General features: G+C 39.3%; 1 long non-coding RNA gene across 1 annotated transcript in view; it reads left to right on the top strand.

Moving 5' to 3' along the window:
- The first annotated feature begins 260 nt into the window (after nt 1-260).
- LOC144581758 (uncharacterized) overlaps nt 261-17,568 on the top strand; it is a 32,525-nt gene continuing 15,217 nt past the window's right edge. Inside the window, exon 1 of the long non-coding RNA XR_013532970.1 lies at nt 261-17,508. This is a non-coding gene — a long non-coding RNA (uncharacterized LOC144581758). The remainder of the gene's footprint in view (nt 17,509-17,568) is intronic.

The following is a 17,568-nucleotide window of genomic DNA, read 5'->3' as shown; positions in this document are numbered from 1 at the left end:
CACACACACACGTGTGTGGTTCTGTTTCTCTGGAAAACCCTAATGTAATAGGTAATAGCAAATGATCCATGTTACAACTGTGGAGAGCTTGAAATGGCCATTATTTTTATTTTATTCCTTCTTTGTTTTAAAAGAATAAAATTACATATCTTTGCACATGTGTGTATGTGGGTGTAAATATATATGTAGAAATATGTAAATATGTAATTTAAATGATAGAAATTGCATATAGGTGTATGTGCATATATATTGTGTATAAACATATGCATGTAATTTCTATCATTTAAATTATATATAATTTTAGTTTTCATTACAATTTTCTAAAAAAAATTGACGAATGAGATTGCGGGCACTGGCCAGTGTGAAGTGTGTAGGGAAGTCTGAAAATTCCAGCAGTAGTTGATGTTGTAGTCTTGTATCTGGAGGCAATTTGGAGGCAGAATTCTGTCTTCTTCAGGGGACCTCAGTCTTTTCTTTCAAGGCCTTCAACTGATTGGATGATGCCCACCCACATCATGGAGGGAAGAAATCTGCTTTACTCAAAGTCTACCAATTTAAATGTTAATTACATGTACAGTATACCTTCCCATCAACATCTAGGCCAGTGTTTGACTAAACAAATGGGTACCACAGCTTAGCCAGTTGACACTTAAAAATAACCACCACACTTATGTGAGTGCATATATATAAATATACATGTATGTATAAATAAGTGCATGTATAGCACATCTGCCATCTTTCTCTTTGAACAATGCTGTGAAATTTATTTCTAAATTTAAGTATAGTGTGACTTTAAAATCACAGGAGTTTAAAGCACTATTGGATACTCAATATGACTTCTCATGTTCTCTTTTAGTGGGAGTTTAACAGTCTTGTCCAGATTTTATGAATGTATCATGGATATGATACTGTGATAGGCAGAATAGTAACCCCCAAAGATGTCCATTTTCTAATCCTGAAATCTGCCAGTGTGTTACCTTTGGTGGCAAGGGAGAATTGAGGTTGCAAATCTGCTGACCTTAAAGCAGGGAGATTATCCTGGATTATCCAAGTAGGTCCACTGTAATCACAAGGGTTCTTAAATGTGGAAGGGGGAGGCAGAAGAGGAAGTCAGAGCAGTAAGATGTGTTCTAGACTGAATTATATACCCTGCCCAAATCCATATATTAAAAACGTAACCAGAAATGTAATAGTTTCTGGAGGTGGTGACTTTGGAAGGTAATTAGGTTCAGATGAGCTCTTGAGGGTGGGGCTTTCATGATGGGATTAGTGGCCTTTGAAGAAGAGACCTCAGAGAGTTTGCTATCTCTTTCTACCACGTGAAGACACAGTGAGAATGTGGCCATCTGCAAGCCAGGAGGCATGCCTTTATCAGAACCTGGTCATGCTGGCATATTGATCTTGGAACTTCAGCCTCCAGAACTATAAGAAAATATATGTCTATTGGGTATCAAGGTATAAGGGAAAAAAAGAAGAGAAAAGAAATGTCTATTATCAAAGTCACTCCACCTATGGTATTTTGTTATGGCAGACTGAGCTGACTAAGAGAGGATGTGAGAAAGACTTAGCCCAGTGTTGCTAGCTTTGACAGCAAAGGAACGTGACCATGAGCCAAGGACAGTGGGCAGCCTGCAGAAGTTGAAGTCAAGGAAATAGATTGTCCTTTAGATCTGCTAGAAAGGAACACAGCCTTGCTGATACCTTGATTTTAGCCCTGTGAGACCCATGTCATGCTTATGACCTAGAGAACTGCAAAATAATAAGTTTGTGTTGTCTGAAGCCACTAAAGAGTGTGGTAGTTTATTAGAGCAGTAATAGAAAATGAATACAGATACTAAGAATCAGATAGGGCTGAGCACTTAATATTTCAGTGAATTCAAACATGCAAAAGTTCAAGCTACAGTTATGAAAACCAGAAATAAAGGTGCTTAAATATTTTTACTAGCAAATGTTTTGTACATACATCAAAAGCTATAATCAGTTTTTTCTTGCTGTTTGCATGAATCCAGGGCACTTATTTCAAACACTATCAAGAGAATCTCATTGGTGCTCACATTTTAGTATTATTGAATAATTTATAAGGATTAAATCAGATTTTATTTGCAACTGATTGCCACATGCAAATTTTGGAGCAATAAATTGACTGCTGTAATCTTGATATAATTAATCTTTTAAAAAGTTTTATTTGTGGCCGGATGTGGTAGCGCATGTCTGTAATTTCAGCACTTTGGGAGGCTGAGGTGGGTGGAAAAACTGAGGTCAGGAGTTCCAGACCAACCTGGCTAACATGGCAAAACCCCATCTACACTAAAAATACAAATATTAGCAGGGTGTGGCGGGGGCGGGGGGGCACCTGTAATCCCAGCTACTCTCGAGGCTGAAGCAGGAGAACAGTTTGAACCTGGGAAGCCGAGGTTGCAGTGAGCCCAGAATGTGTCACTGTACTCCATCCCAGGCAATAGAGTGAGACTCTATCATAAACAAAAACAAAAACAAAAACTTCTAAAAACAGATAATAATTGTAAAATAATTCAGTATTTGACAACATTATAATAGCCATGCTTAGTTCATGCTAAGGAGACATTGTTTTATTGAATTATCCTAATCATCATGTGAAATAGGGGTAAGTCATAGTGTTCAAAATCGGGGAGGTGGCAGTCTGAACCCAGGCAGGCTGATTTCTGAGACTGATTTAAACCATTTCACACACTGTTACACACATGGAAACTAAATTATGTCAGTAATTATAAGCTCCACATTCAATAAACTAAAAAGGTAAACAGAATTTTTAAAGAAGAGGGTGAAATTCTCAGCAGGATTCTAAAATTATCTATCTCTCTACCTTTCTACTAATCCATTGTTTGATCTAACAATGATCTAATTTGTTTTGGTCTAACTGGAAGAGGAAGATTCCCAAAATAAATTGGGTTAGAAATCATGAAGGAAGTGAACAAAAGCCTGTCTTTCCTTCCATAATCCCTCTTGTCTTTTCCCAGAGAAACCTTAAGAAAAGGAAATTTATTCCAAAATTTAAAATACGTTTTTATAACCTACTTCCCTTCCTCCTGCCATCCAGGATGAAGAAATCAGCTTCTGGAGTTTGGCTGTTGACCACAGGCCATTTGCATCACCCTAAAATAAGCAGTGTTGTGTAATAGCAAGTTTATTAAGACAGAAACAAGAAGATATGGTTCAAATTTTGACATGGGCATGAAATGTAATTGCTTCATACTCAGTTTTTTAATCTAGAAGACGGGCATACTTATACCTACTTTTCTGGATTGTTTTGAAGATTAAATAAAATAATAAAACATTTATTGCATGCATGTAGTATAGGTTTTTGTTAGGAACATTGTTGCGAATATTGTCAGGAATATGGTTTTTTTCCCCCTTCTTTTCTCCCTCCTCCAGAATCTTTTAACTTTTCCCCTGTGTTCTAGACATAGAGCTGTCACTCATTTGCTTTGTGGCCTAAGGAATGCTTTATCTCTGTGACCTCTTAATGTTTTTTTATTTATAAAATGGGCAACAAAAAGATTGGCCTTGGCTGTCTTGAGTAGTTGTTTATTTTTTCCTGTCTTCCTTTCCTTTTTATTTTCCCCAGGATCAAAAGAAACTATATCTATAAGCTTGAGGACTAAATCACTATTTAACTGTAAATGAGAATGCTTAAAGAACTGGAATGTGTTATGTAAATAATAGCAGAACACTTTATATCCATTGTTACTGAAACATACGATGTTCTCAAATTTAAAGTTCTTACCTTCCACCTACTTGAAACTCACCGATTCTTCTCATTGCCCTTAGAATGAAGTCTAAGTTCCAACGAATCCTTCATGTAGGCTCTGCCTATGTCTTCAGCCTCATCTGAAACTTCTTTCTCTACCAAGTTAGTCTTCTTTAAGTATTTCATAATATACTATTAAGTTCCTTTCCATGCCAAAGTCTTTGCCTATGCTGAGAACTGCTTTCCCTCTCCCTCTTTCCTGTCTAACTAACGTCTTAGCCTTCAAATCTCACCCTAAAAATCTCTTCCTCTAGGAAGAATTCTCTGTCCTTCCCACAGTCTTTCAGGGCATTAGATCAGTTGCCATGTGATCTACTCTCAATTCTCGCTCATTGCTTTGTCCTTGGCATTTGTTGCAGTGTCAATTAAATACTTGTTTGTGTAATTATTTGATATCCATTCCCTTGAAAAGGTATATCTTGTTCACCACTATTTCCCTAGTTCCAGGTACAGGCTTAGAACATTTGATTTGTTCAGCCCATAAATATCGAATGAATAAAAGATGGCAGGTCGTTTTTAATGACAGGGTCTCATTCTGTTACCCAGGCTGAGTGCAGTGCCATCATCTCAGCTCACTGCAATCTCTGCCTCTTGGGTTCAAGTGATTCTCCTACCTCAGCCTTCATAGAAGCTGGGACTATAGGCATATGCCACCACACCTGGCTAATTTTTGTATTTTTAGTAGAGATAGGATTTCACCATGTTGGCCAGGCTGGTCTTGAACTCCTGACCTCAGGTGATCCTCCCACCTTGGCTGCCGAAAGTGTTGATATACAGGCGTTAACAACTGTACCCAGCCTTGCATGAATAAAGGATGCTTTTACAAATGATAAAACTAAGATCTCGGGAGGTTAGGTAATGCACCCAAGCTCAAACTGGTGACCAGTGGCAAAGTCAGCCCTTGGATCCAGGTGCCATGATGCCAATACTTCTGCTAAAATATTTTTATTCTTGTTTACAAAAATAATTGATTTATTTAAAAATTGATTTATTAGTCTAATAAAATTATAAAATTTAATAAAATTAGACTTTAATAAAAGCCTAATAAAATTATAATTGAGATATGTATCATTTAAAAAATATTTAACAAATAAAAATTGTGTATATTTATAATATAGAACATGATGCTTTGGTATATGTATCTGTTGTAGAATGGCTAAATCCAGCTAGTTAATGTAAACATACAAATTTCATTTTTAAGAACTATCAAAAAGTGAGTCCTTTCTACATCCTCATCTGAAATGGCCTCAGCAAGAAAAATATTTTTCCTAAAATTGGGAGGTTAGAAATACGATAATGGTTCTTAAACTATTAGCTGAGGAATAGGGACAAAGGGAGGAAGAAGAAGAGCCTGTTCTATGAAATTAGAATTGAGGGCTTCATTTGTCCTTCCTATTATGAAAGGTGTATGAATGGAAATTTCAAAGAATTCCTAGATTATTAGACCAAGACTGTAGTTGGCTGTGGTTTCAAAGCTTAACTGTTTCTAAAAATTCTGTAGTAAATAGCCATCAGCTTGCATTTGAATATGCATAATAATTGTCCTTATGACTGGTGGTGTCCTTTTCAACCTTTTCTTCTTCTTTTTTTTTTTTTTTTTTGTGACAGACTCTCACTCAGGCTGGAGTGCAGTGGTGAGATCTCAGCCTGGGGCTCAAGCCAACCTCCTGCCTCAGCCTCCTGAGTAGCTGGGACTACAGGCACGTGCCACCATGCTCCAATTTTTGTTGTTGTTGTTGTTGGTGGTGGTGTGTGTGTGTGTGTGTGTGTGTGTGTATGTTTGTTTGTTTTTTTGTAGAGTAGATGGGGTCTTACTCTGTTGCCCAGGCTGGCCTTGAACTCCTGAGCTCAAGGGATCTGCCTGCCACCTGGCCCCCTCCCAACTTCTGATCCAGCTTTTAAGTTTCAGTTCTTACCTCATCAATTGTCACAAAGGGATAATTGTATTAGTTTTTTTTTTGTTTTTTGAAACAGAGTGTCGCTTTGTCACAGAGTGCAGTAGTGTGATCTTGACTCACTGCAACCTCTGCCTCCTGGGTTCAAGTGATTCTCCTGCTTCAGCCTCTGGAGTAGCTGGGATTACAGGCATGCACCACCATGCTTGGCTAATTTTTGTATTTTCAGTAGAGACAGGGTTTTACCATGTTGGCAAGGCTGGTCTCAAACTCCTGACCTCAGGTGATTCTCCTGCCTTTTCCTCCCAAAGTTCTGGGATTACAGATGTGAGCCACTGCACCCGGCCCTGAACATCGTTTTCTTCATGTCTGGTATATAGAAGAAGGATGAGAGTGGGCAGCAGGATATGCTACCAGGGAGGTTTGACAGTAGGGGCCACAGTAATGGGGAAAGTTGAAGTATAGGTTTTGACAATAAGACAAGTGCAGTGTAAAAGGCAGTTTTCTAAGTCCCCATGATGTTTCATGCTTGGCATTGACCGTGTAGCTTTGCATCCTCACGGGGCTGTTAGAGTGAGTACTTTGCCCTTTGCCTAAGTCTATCTCCACCGCTGTGTGTAGCTGGAGTTGGTATTAAATCATCATGGCATCCTTTCCAATATGGCTCTATGTCCTCTAATTTTATCCTAGTTTGAGTGGTAATATTAATAACTAATATTTGTTGCACACTTAGTCTCTGCTAGACAGTGTTCAAAGCACTTCACATATAATACCTCTCCTATTCCTCATAAAAAGAATTAGTAGAAAACTCCCCTTTGTAAGTGGATAAATGGAAACTCAAAAAGATTAAGTGATTTGCTCAAGGTCACTCAGCTATTAAGTGGTAGAATGGGATTTGAGCTCAACTTTTCTTGTCCCTGCCCTTCTTCTGGACCACCTAACTACTGCTGGTGTCCAAGGAGGCCTCATTGAAGCTGCAAAGAGGTGCGGATTGGGAAAGCTGGAATTGCAGACTTAAAAGCACCTCATAACGTCCTCCCCTCTTATTGCCCACCCCCAGAAAGAATCCCCTGGATGTCATCCTTGACAATTGTCACTTTGTTCTCCTCAGACACTATGGGTGTCCCGGAATGTGGTGCCACATGAGGCAACCTAGTCCATTTTTAGTCAGCAGTGTTTGTCACCCAGTTTTTCCATATTTTGAACAGAAATTATTTCTCTTTCTAACTTCACCTACTTGTCCTAGTTCTGTTTTCTGGAGCTCTACCAAATAAAACTATTTTTTTTCTGAAGGATCAATTTAAGTATTCATAGATCCCAGGGAGTTTGGAATAGTTTCCTACTATACCCTGTTTCTCCTATTTGCAGGAGAAATGCAGGAGTTCATTCTCCACCTGGACCAGCTTTGCATTCATTTCTGTGGGCAGCTTATTATGTGTGCCTATTCACCCAGAAGGATACAATTGTGCATAGGAAAGTAGCTTTGTTTTAGGATTCATTTGATTAGAGGAGTAAGTACACCTCTGAGGAGTCTTCATGGTTTATTATTATTATTATTATTATTACTACTATTTTTTGAGATGGGGTTTCACTCTTGTTGCCCAGGCTGGAGTACAATGGCATGATCTGGGCTTACTGCAACCTCCGCCTCCCAGGTTCAAGCGATTCTTCTGCCTCAGCCTCCTGACTAGCTGGGATTACATGCTCCTGCCCCCATGCCCAGCGAATTTTTGTATTTGTAATGGAGACAGGGTTTCACCATTTTGGCCTGGCTAGTCTTGAACTCCTGACCTCAGGTGATCCACCTGCCTTGGCCTTTCAAAGTGTTGGAATTATAAGTATGAGCCACTGCATCCAGCCCATAATTTATTATTTAACTTCATTTTTTCAGGATATTGGCTTTGAGTGTGGCACTGTTAGGCCCTAGTGTTAAAGTGTTAGACAAGTCACTTATGTCTTTTGTGAAATCTGGGTGCTAAAATTTAGTGGGAAAAAAAGTGAGGTAGTTACTGGTGACATGAGGGAGGGCCTTGAAAGATCAAGGAGGTGCCTGGCATGGGCTCCCTGGGTGGACAGTGAAGCATTGGATACTTTTAAGGACCTGTTGGCAGGTACCATCAAGTGAAATAGCAAATTGGAAGAAATTAGGCAATGATTTATCAAACTTCTGATTCAATTTAAAGAGGGGTAAAGATTACAGAGTCAATACAGATGAAATTATTTTTGTTAAATTAGGCACAATTGTTTGGAAGTTGTGAGTTGTTTAAGTCATATTTGCATTCTTGATATGAATTTCCAGGAGGCGCAGGGACTTCTGTGTTTCAGCGAAACCCTTGCAATTTATGAAGACTATTTCATCTTTAGGATCTTGTTACCAGAGCTGACTCTCTTTTTCTTGGGGAAAGGGTGCCTCCCCTTCCTCTGGTGGGTTTCACTATTTTGTGTTGAAAGGTAGATTTGCCTAACCTTAGTGGGTCACTTCCAGACATATGACTGTGGGAAAGATCCTTCCTCTTTTGAAGCTTGAATTTCCTCATCTGTGAGGTAAGGGAGTTCAACTAAGGCTCTTTTTAGTTCTGTGGATCTTAGGCCCTCTTCTTATTTTGGTATGATGTTTTCCTGACAGATAAAGGCCCAGTAATGTGATATATAATGTGCCATCAATGACACATTCTCCTGGCAACATCTGTGGTGTTGCAGATTAAGTTATTGGGTGTAATTCTTCATTCCTCTATTATAGTAACATTATACATTTATATCCCTGCCATGGGTTTATTTTATTTTATTTGAGACAGAGTTTTGCTTTGTCACCCAGGCAGGAGTGCAATGGTGTGGTCTTGGCTCACTGCAATCTCCGCCTCCCAGGTTCAAGCAATTCTCCTGCCACAGTCTCCTGAGTAGATGAAATTACAGGTGACTGCTACCACACCTGGCTAATTTTTGTATTTTTAGTAGAGATGGAGTTTCACCATGTTGGCCAGACTAGTCTTGAACTCTTGACCTCAGGTGATCTGCCCACTTCAGCCTCTCAAAGTTCTGTGATTTCAGGCATGAGCCACTGTGCCTAGCCCAGCCATAGGTTTAGAGTAAGAAGAGTATATTTCCCAGTCCTTGGCTTTAGGTGTGGTCATGTGACTTGCTTGCTTTAGGCACAGTTGTATGACCAGTGGGGTGTTAGCAGATGTGATGAAGCAGAGGTTTGAGCTGTGCTTATGCATGTTTCAGGTACTGGTCCCAGAAAAAAAAAAAGAAAGAAATGTAGAACTAGACCAAAATTCTTCCCAAAGCTTAGAGCCCAGCCTAGACCAGCTGAATCCCTGTAGATGCTTGAGTGAAAAGAAATACTTTATATTTTTGCTGTTGAGATTTTGTAGTTGTCTGGTTTTGTTTTGTTTTTGTTTTGTGACAGAGTTTCGTTCTTGTTGTCCAGGCTGGAGTGCAATGGTGTGATCTTGGCGCACTGCAACCTGGGCCTTCCAGTTTTAAGTGATTCTCCTGCCTCAGTCTCCTGAGTAGCTGGGATTACAGGCACCTGCCACCACACCTGGCTAATTTTTGTACTTTTAGTAGAGACAGGGTTTCACCATATTGGCCAGGCTGGTCTCGAATTCCTGACCTCATCATCCACCTGCCTTGGCCTCCCAAAGTTTTGGGATTACAGGCGTGAGTCATCATGCCTGGCCAGTTGTCTGTTTTATAGGGTTAATTAATCATGAAAGTCAGCATGCTTAATGTATGACCTCACCTAAATCTTTGTCCTCACTGGATATCATGCATTTTTCATTTCAAGTCTCATTAAAGATTTATGTCCTGAGTTTTATTTGCATGCATATTCTATATTTTATTTGTATGTATTTTAATGAACTCCTTAATGCTCTTTAGTGACCAACTTTTTCATTTGGTTTGCATTTTTGTTTCACAGGTATTTCAGTCATTAAAATAAAGGTGGTTTTTTCATTCAATCTATTTATTATACTTATGAGTGGAACTCCAAATTTCAGAGGTTGCAATTACATGTGATCCAACTCAAATTGCCACATTCAGGTAGCTTACCAGGATAATTTTGAGTTTGATCACACACTAAGAGGCATAGCTATTGAACTGTGTACTCCTTGCTCCTAATACTGACTCCTAGTTCTTAGCCACAAACTCCATCTGCAAGATTAAATAACTGGCATTTATTTACTGGTGCCCAACAGGGGGAAGGGATTGCAGCACAAGAAAAGTAGCATCAGCAGTCTTTGGGGGCTTAAAATTAATGGAATTTTTTCTACCATGCTGTGTTCCAAAATTAATCTGGTTTCTGCCTGCCATGAACTGACACAGATTGTTGTTTTATGGTTATTTAAGGCACAGAATTTACTCTCCACAATTAGGCTTTACCCTCCTCTTCCATAATAAGATCAAACAAAATGATCCCCTATTTGTGTCTTTGAAAGCTGTGAGCTGAGATACCCATTAGCCCCAGTACACTCACTCTTCTGCCTGACTGCTACTAGGTCCTTTGGAATTCATAGACTTAAACACTGTGTATTCAACACATCTTTATTCTTGCTCCGGGAAAGTGAATATCATTTAAGATGCTCCTGGCTGGGCGTGGTGGCTCACACCTGTAATCCCAGCACTTTGGGAGGCCGAGGTGGGCAGATCACCTGAGGTCAGGAGTTTGAGACCAGCCTGATCAACTTGGTGAAATCTTGTCTCTACTAAAAATACAAAATTAGTTGAGTGTGGTGTCATGCACCTGTAATCTCAGTTACTCGGGAGGCTGAGGCACAAGAATCTCTTTAACCTGGCGGCAGAGGTTGCAGTGAGCCGAGATCATGCCATTGTACTCCAGCCTGGGTGATGAGTGAAACCCCGTCTCAAAAATAAATAAATAAATAAATAAATAAAAAAGATGCTGCTACATAACACAGTTCTTTTAGAATTCAGTTTCATTGTATTTATCATCTCCTCTGATAACTTTCTCTTGCTAATTTCCCCTCAAGTTTTCCAAGCTCAAACTTGGAACATTTAGTCTACTAGCTCTTTATGGTAGAGGTAACAAAAAATGATTGGGGATGGAAGGGACCTTATGGGGAAACTAATTCAAAGAAAAATAATTTCAAACATGGGTTTTGAGATTGTGTCTTCTTTCATAATAAGGAAGAGATTTCTACTCTACTGGTGTTAGTTGGTATTAGTCCCCGAGGATGACACTACACTCTTTTATAGCTGGATAAGAGTTCAAGGTAGAAGACAACATAGGAGAGAACAACTTAATCCTCTTCAAGGGACACAGGATACTTGCCCAAATTGTCTTGGGATTAATACATACTGAGTGTGACTGTTCCAATATGAGAACCTGTTATGGGAATGACATAGCAAGTATTTTAGTCAAATAATGCAATAAAAATAGAAAACCTGGTCTGGTAGAAATGGGATCATAGCTTGGAATCTTAAAAAGTTGTTTTATTATCTATTAAGCACTCTCACATAAATTGCTGCATTTATTTCTCAAAACAATTATATGAATATATTTATTATTATACCCATGTACCAAGCATCATACCTTGTTTAGAATACCTCGCAATTAATCTTCACTTCATGTCTATAGGTCTTTTCTGCCTTCATATCAGAATCTACTTAGGCGATAAAGCTTTAAGTTTTTATGTATTCCCATGCAGTATCTATAACAATATGATGATGACGCCATTCTGACTCAAAGGCTCAGGGATTTGCCAAAGATCCCACAACTGGTGAATTGCAGACTCAAGAGATTCAAATACTTGCCTAGGCTAATATTCCTTCTGTTCCATCATAACTGCTTTCCTGAAATCCTTATAAATGCTTATAAACTTATTGTATTCTGTCATATTTTATATATGATACTTTGTATGTCATGTATATTATGCTATGTGATTTTTATTAGATTCATATGGGTGGCAGCTTAGTAAGTTGACCTGAAGATGCTAGTGGTGATCACTTACTTTTTACTCCCTGAGTGGACACTACCTGAACAGTATTTAAAGGAAGCAAAGAAATGTTTTGCATCCTTTAGACCTTCCTGTCAAGACAGGGAAATTAGGCATACAGACTTAGAGTACAGAAATGTTCCTATTAATTCCTATGTGCTTGATCTCTCAGACTGAAGTTTTACATTGGAGAAGAGTTTCATTATTATTATGCAACTATAACCAAAGCAAGATTCCCTTCTCTCTTCCTTCCAACCTTCCCCAAACCAGGAGTTTCAGGGTATTACCTTGCATTTTTTTCCTAGGCTCTCAGACATTGTAGGAAGCTAAGTGAAGGAACCCCTCAAATGTGAACAGTTTTGCCTCTGAAGTTCTTTCCCTAAACTGTGCAAAGAAAAACAATAGGAAAGATTTTCTAATCTTTTGGCTTTTAGTCCTCTCCTAAGTGGGAAACTGAATCATTCTAGGTAGTGTATAAAATTAATTACTGTTGCAAGAGTGCTGCCAAGCTTGTGGATTCCCAGAGATTGAGGGTGGGGTGGTTTTTGCCTTCCAGCTATAGTCATATTTTTCCATAAATATGTTTAAAAAGTACCCATGAACTGTTTTTGTTTTTACTCCACATCATGTCCTTGATGTAGGTCCCAAGGAAATTGACTTTACTGGGTCTTAATTTTCCTTAAAATAATGAACCTATTTATTTTTTTTGAGACAGAGTCTCCCTCTGTCGCCCAGGCTGGAGTGCTGTGGCACAATCCCAGCTCACCGCAACCTCCACCTCCCAGGCTCAAGTGATCCTCCTGCCTCAGCCTCTTGAGTAGGTGGGACCACAGGTGCACCATCACACCTGGCTAATTTTTTATATGTTTGGTAGAGACAGGGTTTCACCATGTTGCTCAGGCTGGTCTGAAACTTGTGAGCTCAGGTGATCTGCCTGCCTCAGCCTCCCAAAGTACTGGAATTTCAGGCACAAGCCACCGCATCTGCAGCTATCAATGCTGATAGATCTCATTCTCTATCAATGCTGCAGATGTGATGCTGATACTAGAGAACATGGAATTTAAAGTCTATTTACCCTTACTTCAAAAACATTCTTTTTGTAGTACTTTGAAATAGCAATCTATCTTAATGTATTTAAGCTTTTTCTTACACAGAGAGAGGAATAGAAGAGAGAGAGAGAGAAACACTAGGGAGGGATTATCTGTCAATAAGTATATATCATTTATTTAGCTGTTAACAATAAACTTAAGAATTAAGAGCCATTGTCAACAAAATATTCTGTGAAAATTAAGTGAAATCATTTCTGAAAACATGGGAATTTAGCATGATTTATGATGCAAACTATTGACACTTGATTTATATCTAATAGCTCAAAAATACTATTATGTATACGTACTTGCTGATAAAGGTTTAGAATTTTGGAATGCTGTAAAAAATTACAACACTGAAAAAATATTTAGTGCTGCAGGAATAAGAATGGAGAACTTTCAACATGTGCCTCCCTTTCTGTCAGTGCCTTATCCACAAAGGATGTAATATGGTGCCTTGGCTATCAGCCTGGATGCTGAGACAGCCTACTTGTTTTGTGTTCTAGTTTTGTTCCTCTTATTACCTATGTGACTTTGGTCAACTCACTTAATTCTCCTTGTTTTGGTAAAATACGGTTCACATTAATACTTATCCCATAGGATTATTCTGATGATTTAACAGTGTGTATGTAGAATAGTGTTCGGTATACAGTAATTGTCTAGTAAATGCTAATTATTATTTTTAAATTTTACTTTATGTTTTGGGATACATGTGCAGAATGTGCAAGTTTGTTAAATAGGTATACATGTAGCCTGGTGGTTTGCTGCACCTGTCAACCCATCACCTAGGTTTTAAGCCCTGCATTTATTAGATATTTGTCCTAATGCTCTCCCTCCCCTTACCCCCTGAAACCCCAATAGGCTCTGGTGTGTGTTGTTTTCCTTCCTGGGTCCATGTGTTCTTATTATTCAACTCCTACTTATGAGGGAGAACATGCACTGTTTGGTTTTCTGTTCCTGTGTTAGTTTGCTAAGGATGATGGCTTCCAGATTCATCCATGTCCCTGCAAAGGACATTATCTCATTCTTTCTTATGGCTGCATAGTATTCCATGGTGTATGTGTACCACATTTTTCTTTATCCAGTTTATCATTGATGGGCATTTGGATTGGTTCCAGGTCTTTGCTATTGCAAATTGTGCTGCAATAAATATACCTATGAATGTGTCTTTATAGTAGAATTATGTATTTTTTGGGGTATATGCTCAGTAATAAGATTGCTAGGTCAAATGGTATTTCCAGTTCTAGATCCTTGAGGAATCAGCACACTGTCTTCCACCATGGTTGAACTGATTTACTTTCCCACCAACAGCATAAAAGTGTTCTTATTTCTCCATAGCCTTGCCAGCATCTATTGTTTCTGGACTTTTTAAATTAATAATTGCCATTTTGACTGGCATGAGATGGTATCTCATTGTGGTTTTGATTTGCATTTCTCTGATGATCAGTGATAAGCCTTTTTTTCATATGTTTCTTGGCCACATAAATGTCTTCTTTTGAGAAATGGCTGTCTGTTCATATCCTTTGCCCACTTTTTGATGTGTTTTTTTTTTTTCTTGTAAATTTGTTTAAGTTCCCTGTAGATTCTGGATGTTAGACCTTTGTCAGATGGGCAGAAAAATGCTAATTATTTTTATGTGTTTGTGTAGAATTGGACATAAAGGGAATCATTTGTTTTTTGTTTTTTTGAGACTGAGTCTTGCTCTGTTGCCCAGGCTGGAGTGCAATGGCACGATCTTGGCTCACTGCAAATTCTGCCTCCCAGGTTCAAGTGATTCTCCTGCCTTAGCCTCCCAAGTAACTGGAATTACACTTGCCCACCACCATGTTTAGCTTATTCTTGTATTTTTAGTAGGGACGGATTTCACCAGGTTGGCCAGGCTGGCCTTGAACACCTGACCTCAGATGATCCACTCACCTTGGCCTCCTAAAGTGCTGAGATTACAGGCATGAGCCACTGTAATTTGAGACCAAAACCATTTGGTCTAAAAAAAATTAGTTTTACCTATTTGTTCACTGATATATACTCAGTGATTATAACAGTGCCTGGCATACAGTGGTTACTAATAAATATGTATTCAATGAAGGCCTAGCCTAAAGGCATTAGAAGAAAAGGACTAAATAATATGACCTATATCCCCCATGCTATGGGTTGAATTGTGCCCCATAAAAAGATATGTTGAGGCTGGGTGTGGTGGCTCGTGCCTGTTATCCCAGCACTTTGGGAGGCTGGCGGGCAGATCACCAGAAGTCGAGAGTTCGAGAGCAGCCTGACCAACATAGAAAAACCCTGTCTCTACTGAAAATACAAAATTAGCCGGCTGTGGTGGTGCATGCCTGTAATCCCAGCTACTCAGGAGGCTGAGGCAGGTGAATTGCTTGAACCTGGGAGGCAGAGGTTGCAGTGAGCTGAGATAGCACCATTGCACTCCAGCCTGGGCAACAAGAGTTAAACTCCATCTCAAAAAAAATAAAATAAAATATCTGTTGAAGTCCTCAACCCCAGTGCCTCAGAACATGATCCTATTTGGGAATAGGGTCATTGCAGATTAAGTAAAGACATTACCATACTCTATTAGCGTGGACCTTAATCCAATATAAATTGCATCCTTATAAGACAAGGGAAATGTGGACCCAGAGTCCCACAGGAGAGAAGACAGAGGCAGACACTGGAGTGATGGACCTGCAAGCCAAAGAATGCCAAGGATAGCTGGCAACCACCAGATGATAGGAACAGTCAAGGAAGGATTCTACCCAGAGTCTCAGAGGGAATGTGACCCTGCTAACGCCTTGATTTTGGACTTCTGGTATCTCGAACTGTGAGGGAATAAGCTTCTATTGTTTTAAGCCATTCATTTTGTGGTACTTTGTTATGGAAGCCCTAGAAAATGCATACATTAGTTTCTTGGTTATAAAGAAACATTCTAGCAATTGTTTAGTGGAATTACTTGGCTCAATGCACAAATAATAATAGCTATTCTTTATTGAGCCCCTACTGTGTACCAGACATTTTGCTAAGCACTTAACATATACATATATCATCTCATTAAATCCTCATAACACTCTTATGAGGTATTATTACACATTATTACAGGTAAAGAAGCAGAAAAGTTTCAAGTTACTTGCCCAATTCATAGCTGTTTGGAAGTAGAATTGGTATGTCAACTCTGTTTATTCAACTTTTAACCACTAAACTATCCAGCCTCCCATGACTCAGAAATAATGACATTATTGTGTGTGTGTGGTCCCCATAAGGTCAGGGATCTTGGTCTCTTTGTGAGTATGTGTGTGTGACTTCTGTAAATGTATATGAGAATGTTCTGATCTTGATAGCAGAACACAGACTTTGGACGTCTGGTTAGATTTACAACCTTACTCCATAGCTTACCAGTTGCATCAGCTTCTCAACATGTCATGATGTCATTCATCACCTCTCAGTCATTCTCTAATCTAGAAAATGGGAACATTAATACAAACCTCTCAGAATTCTTATGGAAATTTATCGAAATTCTCCGTAAGAAATCACCTTGGTTGGCTGGGTGCGGTGGATCACTCCAGTAATCCTAGAACTTTGGGAGGCCGAGGCAGGTAGATCACAAAGTCAGGAGTTCGAGACCAGCCTGACCAACATGGTGAAACCCTGTCTCTACTAAAAATGCAAAAATTAGCCAGGCATGGTGGCCCATGCCTGTAATCTCAGCTACTCAGGAGGCTGAGGCAGGAGAATTGCTTGAACCTGGGAGGGGGAGGTTGCAGTGAGTGGAGATCGTGACACTGCACTTCTACTTGGGTGACAGAGCAAGATTCCATCTCAAAAAAAAATCACCTTGGTATAATTATTGGCCAATAGAAGGAGGGTGATCAACTTTTGTTTCCTAACTGAATAACAGGGTCATTTAAAATTATTTTCAGTGAGAGAGTGGCTTTTCTTCCCAGGGGGCATTATTACCAACATCTGGAGAAAATGCTGGTTGCTACAACTTGAGTAGGTGGGGTAGTGATACTGACATCTGTTGAGTAGAGTCCAGGGGTGATGCTAAACATCCAGTAATGCACGGGACAGTTCACCACAGCAAAGACTTTTTCCAGCCAAGATGTTAATTGTTCTGAAGTGGAGGAACCATTCTTTCAAGCAATTACAGTGTTACTTAGTTACAGAGACACAACACAAATAGGTTGTATTTCTCACTGGCTCAACTATGAAGACAGACTAAGTTTGATCTTCTGTTTCCCAGGTATTATAGGCTGAATTGTGCACCTTCTACCCAACCAAAACACAAAAGCACCAAATGCCATTTTTTTTGCTGAAGCCCTAACCCCCAGAACTTCAGAATGTGTCTACTTTTGGAGAGACAGCTTTAAAAGAGGAAATTAAGTTAAAATGAGGCTGTTAAGCTAGACCCTAGTTCAGTATGACTGTTGTTATGAAAAGAGGAGATTTGGATGCACAAAGAAACATGAGAACTGCACACAGTGGGAAAATCATGCAAGGACAAAAAGAGAAGGTGGACATCCAGGGACCAACGTGAGAGGCTTTTGCCCTTTGGCCCACATATAGAAGAAAAACGATGTAAGAACACAGCAAGAGGGGCCTCAACAAGATATCAGATGTGTGAGTGCCATGATCTTGGAGAAACTGAGCCTGCTAACACCTTAATTTTGGACTTCTAGCCTCCAGAACTATGAGGCTAGAAGTGATTTCTAACAGAGGTCCTTTGAATGGAAAAGTCCATCTACAGTGGTCTAATGAGGATTCCCACTCCTGCTTTCACTTTAAACATGGTAAAATATTCACTTCCCTTGTTTTCTGATCTTACTTTCCAGTAGCAACTGCATCTCTTT

This window comes from Callithrix jacchus, chromosome 1, assembly GCF_049354715.1.
Source record: "Callithrix jacchus isolate 240 chromosome 1, calJac240_pri, whole genome shotgun sequence".
Lineage (NCBI taxonomy): Eukaryota > Metazoa > Chordata > Mammalia > Primates > Cebidae > Callithrix > Callithrix jacchus.
The sequence above is the reverse complement of the archived record's forward strand: the minus strand, read 5'-3'. Positions and strand labels throughout refer to the sequence as shown.